This window comes from Coccinella septempunctata, chromosome 2 (assembly GCF_907165205.1).
Source record: "Coccinella septempunctata chromosome 2, icCocSept1.1, whole genome shotgun sequence".
NCBI classification, from domain to species: Eukaryota; Metazoa; Arthropoda; class Insecta; order Coleoptera; family Coccinellidae; genus Coccinella; species Coccinella septempunctata.
The window spans coordinates 31,098,600-31,104,888 of NC_058190.1; the positions used below are offsets into that span (position 1 = coordinate 31,098,600).

Sequence of the window (6,289 nt, forward strand, 5' to 3'; positions counted from 1 at the left end):
GTAATTGCAATTTCCTCCTTTGGGTCCTAATTCTACAAATTTAGATTTTATTGCCTCACAGCTCCATCTGGCCTTTATCAAGTTCTCGCTGGACACTTTTCATAAGCCTAGTTTGTTCTTCTTCTTTCTGCCCTCCATACAGTGAACTCTAAAAGTTTTCACAGTTCAATGGGTAAGCCGATTCAATTTATCGATAGCGAAGTGTAGTCTTTTCGGTATTCATGATATTCATTTCATTATGTTTTGTGAGGCAAATCGGCCGAGTGTTATGATGACGCTATATAAATTTATTCTATACCAATTATATAAAAATATATTTCCAAATTGAATTTTCATGTGGGAGAGCCCTTTATAACTTAAACAGGGTTTTATATATGCTTGTAACATCGCAGTTTGCTTCGATTTGAATTAAAATGTGTTGGTACCCACTAAAGAGTTTTGAACTGAATATCATAGAATTTCACAATTGAAGCCCACTATGATGTTCAACTATGTATGTACTATGTAGGCACTCAATATAGCACTATAGCAGTATATGGATCATATTGGGTCAACAGAGCATAAAATATAGCAGCCAGTATAGAATAAAATTGATTTGTGAGTTCTCAGAATATTTTTGGGAGAAAAAAACGTACATTTAAAAAATTCGTAGTCAAGAACGCTATGCAATTCTGAAGCTTTGATATTCTTTTCTTGAGTGTAATTCTCGCATAATTTCATGAAAGTATTAAGTTAGTGCTTAAGATTTTTGCGATTCTGAAATATGCCAGGATATTTTTTTAAGAAGTGAGTGGTGGTAATGTTATTGGGATGTTCATATATTTTCGCATTGTAAAAATGTGATGTGCTAAAAGCATGTTAATTGTAACGGCATAACTGACACCATAAAGCTCGCTCAGTAAAAAATGGTTAGTGATACTCACATTTTAAACGGTATCTCTGAAACGTACTGTAACTATATATGGAAACTACATTGAATTAATGAATTCGACATCGTTTAAATTTGCTTCCAATTGAACTCCAACTACGTAAGTAGGATAAAGCGCATACATATACCATATTTCGCCGATAATAAAAATCTACCTCTATCTGAGCACTGTTTGTACGCGATGCAAGGTCAGCGAAGTGATGTTAACATTATTTTGCATTGAATCCAAGCACGAGTATACAGGGAGATAGATTGAAAATTGTTCTTTTAACTAGGTACAAGGTGAATCGAAAATGTCAATCAATATTTCTAGGGATTGAATAATAGTGGGTGTCTGTTTTATGAACTCATGGCCGAAACCGCTCATTAAGGGACCTACAACCATCGGAAAAAGCCTAATGAGCATCGGTTCGTCCTGAATGATTTCTAAAAAAGTACTGTTATATATCCAAAAAATTGAGTATCATTTGAGGATTTCAAGACACATTATTTGCTTGTACTGTTTCAATTCTTCGGATTTTCTAAGGGTAGTTATAAAGGGGAGGGATATAATTTTCTGCCCTTATTACCAGATTTTTCAAATTATCAGTATCAAAACTGTTCTCAAAAGAGGTGAATAGATATAATATCATCCAACAAATTACCGTTTTCGAGTAATTCCCTTTAAATAAAATAAATATACAGGGTGTTTTCTAATTGAATGTCAATATTTATGGGGTTGATTTTTGGGCCCATTTCAAGAAAAAAAAACTTGATATGAACATATGTTCTAAACGTCTTATCTTTTGAGATACAGGGTGGTAAAGTTTTCAAAAATGAATAATTTATTATCAATATCTACAATACCACTTCAAATATTTCAATGAAATTTGTCATACATGTATACTATGAATCAAGAGGCATTTTTTAATGTATCACTTTTTTCTTAATTTCCACCAGTAGCGTTCGTACGTGATTTGACCTTCCTATTTTGGCAGATATAGATGGTACGCCACAGATTTTTAATGAAATAAAAATTATTTTTGAAATTCCCAATCATTTATTTTCAAAATTGATCACCTGACTTTTTTTAATCCGATTCACGGTTTTCGCTTAAAAAAATAAAAACCGTTTCTCTGCATGATCATAACAATATCCTTAATACATGCATATGACAATATCACCATGCAGAGACATACGTAAATTTTATTTTTTAGGTGAAACCCATGAGTCAGACAAAAAAAATTCAAGAGATCAAATTTGCTCATGTTAGTGGCGTGCCACTGACTGTCTAAATAATACCACCCTGTATCTCAAAAGGTAAGACGTTTAAGACATATGTTCATATACAGTTTTTTTCTTAAAATGGGCCCAAAAATCACCCCCGTAAATATTGACATTCAATTAGGAAACACCCTATGTTCGTCTTTCAAGAGTATATCTTAGGTGAACAAAACTTGTCGACCAGTAGTTTTGAATAGTTGAAATTTATTTGGCCTTACTAGTTCTCCATCAAATTTTTGATATAGTTTTTGAAAAAGTTTTTAAGTTAAGGATTATGATCAATTTTATATGAATTCCATAAATTTATCGATTGATCTTCGAAATATAATCATATAAATATTTTATATGCACAAACTCTAGGTACTTGATGAATTCAAACACACGACCCAAAGAAATTTGAACTATACAGGGTCCTGCAATAGTGCGTTAGGCTTCCATAGCTGCCAAACCAGACGTTTTAGGAATTTAGTTGAGAAGCATTCCCTCTGTACTTTCAATTTTGTATCTCAGGAAATTATTTTCTGATATACAGGGTGTTTCCAAATAAAATTATTCAACAAATGAGTGATTTTTTAAATGGAACATCCCTTATATTTTTGCTCTACCGTGATGCAAAATATTAGGGATATTTACCAACTGTACGGATCTTATTCAGAAAAAACTGCAAAATGTCGACGAAACAGTAATTCGGAAAAACCCCTTTACAGATTTCCAGAAGCGATAGAAACATGAATTTGATCAGGATTTCACTAGGGATTTCATTTAACTTAAGAATTTGCCTAGTCATCGTTCCTAAATTATCAACCTCTCCTATACAGGCTGTCCGTTATCAATGTCCAAATATGAAGAATTTCAAATTGTTTTTTCTCGATTTTTTCAAAGGTAACACCTTGTATTTTTTTCCATGATGATGTACACAGTTTAAAACCTTACATTTTTTCAGAAGTAACCAAGGGGCTATTTTCACTCCTGCGTCCAGCAGGCACGAAAAATAAAATCAGAACGGAAAATTTTATTTAAATATTGGATACGAAAACAAACAGGCGTTGAAAAAGACAAGGAAAAATCGTGTTAATCCATTTCATGAATAATAATTTTTTTGGATGCCGATAAAACTCTGTAATATGTACCGTTGGAAAAATATCCCAAATTTTTTGCATCATGGTAGAGGTATTGACGAGCATTGAAAATATGCAAAAATATTTATTTATTTATTCATTATGCTCCGCATAATTTATGAACGGTACAACCCATTTGATACATAATAATATAAGGGAGGTTCCATGTGAAAAATCACAAATTTGTTGAATAATTCCATTTGGGAACAGCCTGTATATCAGAAATTAATTTCCTGAGATACAGAATAAAATGTACAAAAAGAATGCTTCTCAACTAAATTCGTAAAACGTCTGGTTTGGCAGCTATGGAAGCCTATAGCACTATTGCAGAAGCCTGTATAAGAATTGTTTGTGGATAATATGGTGTAGGAAAAGGGTGGTCAAAATTGGTTGTACTACAACTTTTTGTACCCAACGAGATAGATGAAAATCTTCTTTTGTTTTTGAGTTATAGGCCAAAATCGTTGATTGAAGTATACTTCAATCAACGCCAAAATTTAAATTTGGCTGATTTCAACTTTGGTCATTATCTCCGTTTATTTTTGTGGTAGGATGTTGTCATCAAACAAATGAAAAAATATTATCCAAGATTCATTCCATTTGATAAAATCTTTTGTGAGATAGCACTAAAAATAACATCTACTGTTGAAATATTTGTACAAGTTCGAAGGGTGATTCCAAAGTTATGGGTAATTGAAGAATTTGGCGAAATCGGTAAAACACTATGTATCTTGATCATATAAACAGAAATAGACCCTTTAAATGTCATTCTGACTCTCCTTAGTGTCCTTTATTTAACCTTAGTCCATTTACCATTGAATCACCTTGTATATACTCAATGGTTATAGTTGGTAGTAGGTAGTATGAATACTATTCATATACTGAAGTTATATAAATTTATTCTATGCCGATAATGACTGTACAATTTTGATACGAATTGAATTTGAGTGGGTAAAAACTACCGCACAAAATTCATATAGATACATAATTTACTTTTTTGAAGAAAAACGCTCGAACATGTCAATTTTATTGCAAATTACGCAACATTTGATGTACAATTGAAGGTTTCGTCATGTATTCTCTAAGAGGGATGGTGGGTGGTTGAGTTTTTTTCAATGGCAACCCTAACTTTTTGTGCTCAAAACGGTTAGACTTTTTGTTGCTGAGCATTGAGTGGTCAAACTAAGTCCCTTTCCGAATTCACTTTGAGGGATCCGAAAGGATTTTGAGGAAACGAATATACGACTGACTCAATGAAAGAGTTGAGATATACCAATGAATTTATAAGAACATGGAGTTATCTGTAAGAATACCAAGTTGAATGCAAATTTACACAATATTTTTCTAATTCTCAATATGAAAATGATATTCAATCTAAGAAGGAAATCAACCTATTCGAAGGACATTAATGAAGATTTAAACAAATTAACATCCCCTCCAGAAAACGTTAAATTGTACATTGCCAGGTAATTTCAGAATTATCTTATGATAATTTCGGTAGATATTCTCAATCTAATGAGGTAATAATTCTAATAATCACAATGCCAGAAGTGATCATTCATGAAAATACGTTTTGAGGATAGTTGTAAAAACATGAGATTTCATCAATGGAGATCTGTTATTGTCAGCTAGATGCAACAGGAAGGGGAAGAACATTTGTAGCTAACTCCCTCACATCCAAATAATCCACACTTTTAGGACTTTTCGCTCTCTGTTGACATCGAAGAAATATTAGAAAATAAAATTTTCAAAAAAGAACCGCCCTTGCTCCAATCAAAAAACATGAAACACATACCTGAAATCGTTCCATATTCTCAAAGCACTCGGTGAAAAATATGGAAGTTGCAAGACCGGACACAAACACATACATACTGGAAACCAGGAATTACTTACATTTACAACTAACATCGTACTATCTGACATTTTCCCTCACATTTGTGTGATTTCCATGATAATTGAGTGACATTTTCGGTGTAGTCTGGAGCTGGAACCTCGCCGTCACGACGCCGAATCGATGGCGACGCGCGTGCGTCGCGAAGAAGGCGCCGAGGCGCGCTATTTTCGATTTGGTTTTGTTTAGCAAGTCTACGTTCTTCCAGACACGATCCTAATGAATTTGTCGGGTTTGTACAGGATGCGTTTCGGAAATAGAACGGCATTTTGAAGACGACGTTCAATTAGTGTCTGCATCTTTATAATTAGTTTGGCAAACGTTGAGAAATTGCAATCCTTCTGATGACCAAAGTTGGGAATTGATATACTTTACAAATAATGTTATTTCTGAACACGAATTTGCAGAATTTGAGTTAATCTCAATATAGTTTATAATAACAAAAAGAGAGAAGAGTTGATAGGTTCCAGGTCCAATGAAACGAAACCAATTTAATAATTTGCCTACGTTCCGGTTTATTTAAAACCTTCTTCGAAGGCTCTGAAAAAGAGTAGGTAATAAATAGATATGAAATTGGCACTAAGCAATTGTACAGACGAATAAAAAGTAAATAAAATACTCACAGATGTATCAGAGTATGAAATTCAAATTTTCTATTTCAGAGTCACTCTCCCTTATTTCCGAGATGTTTTTTACTCTTCTGAATCTTTGTATATTTTTTTATATTTATTTCTATTATTAAAAATTCTCTTTTTTTGAAGCAAACTTTTATCTAAGCTCAGTGCGGGAAACTTGGCCCACTGATTATGTTCCCGACCATAGCATGAGTCAAGTCTATCGCACTCCTTTTAGTCTATTCAACAGATGTTTCCTTGAAACTTTTACAACTATTATTGAGAGGCTCATTATTTGTAAAACAATATTAATCAATGAAAGCAATAAAACTAAATTACACCACGCACCTAGTAATTTTTTCCGACAGTGTGACAAACAATAATTATTCAATTTCTTACTTCCTAATAACAAAATCACGTTCAACCCTCTCACTCGAGAACTGTTGAGATGGCGGCCAAAATGGAGCCGCCACTA

The 6,289-nt window shown here is 33.1% G+C and overlaps 1 protein-coding gene across 2 annotated transcripts in view; it reads right to left on the reverse strand.

Annotated features, from left to right (window-relative positions):
* LOC123308714 (ankyrin repeat and IBR domain-containing protein 1-like) overlaps positions 1–5,330 on the reverse strand; it is a 31,011-nt gene extending 25,681 nt beyond the window's left edge. The window contains exon 1 of one of the 2 annotated variants that reach the window (XM_044891490.1): positions 5,203–5,330. The gene's annotated coding sequence lies outside the window, so the exon portion shown is untranslated. Of the gene's footprint in view, positions 1–923; positions 1,048–5,202 lie in introns of those variants that run through there. The other variant, XM_044891488.1, reaches the window with a different exon arrangement.
* Between the last annotated feature and the right edge of the window lie 959 nt (positions 5,331–6,289).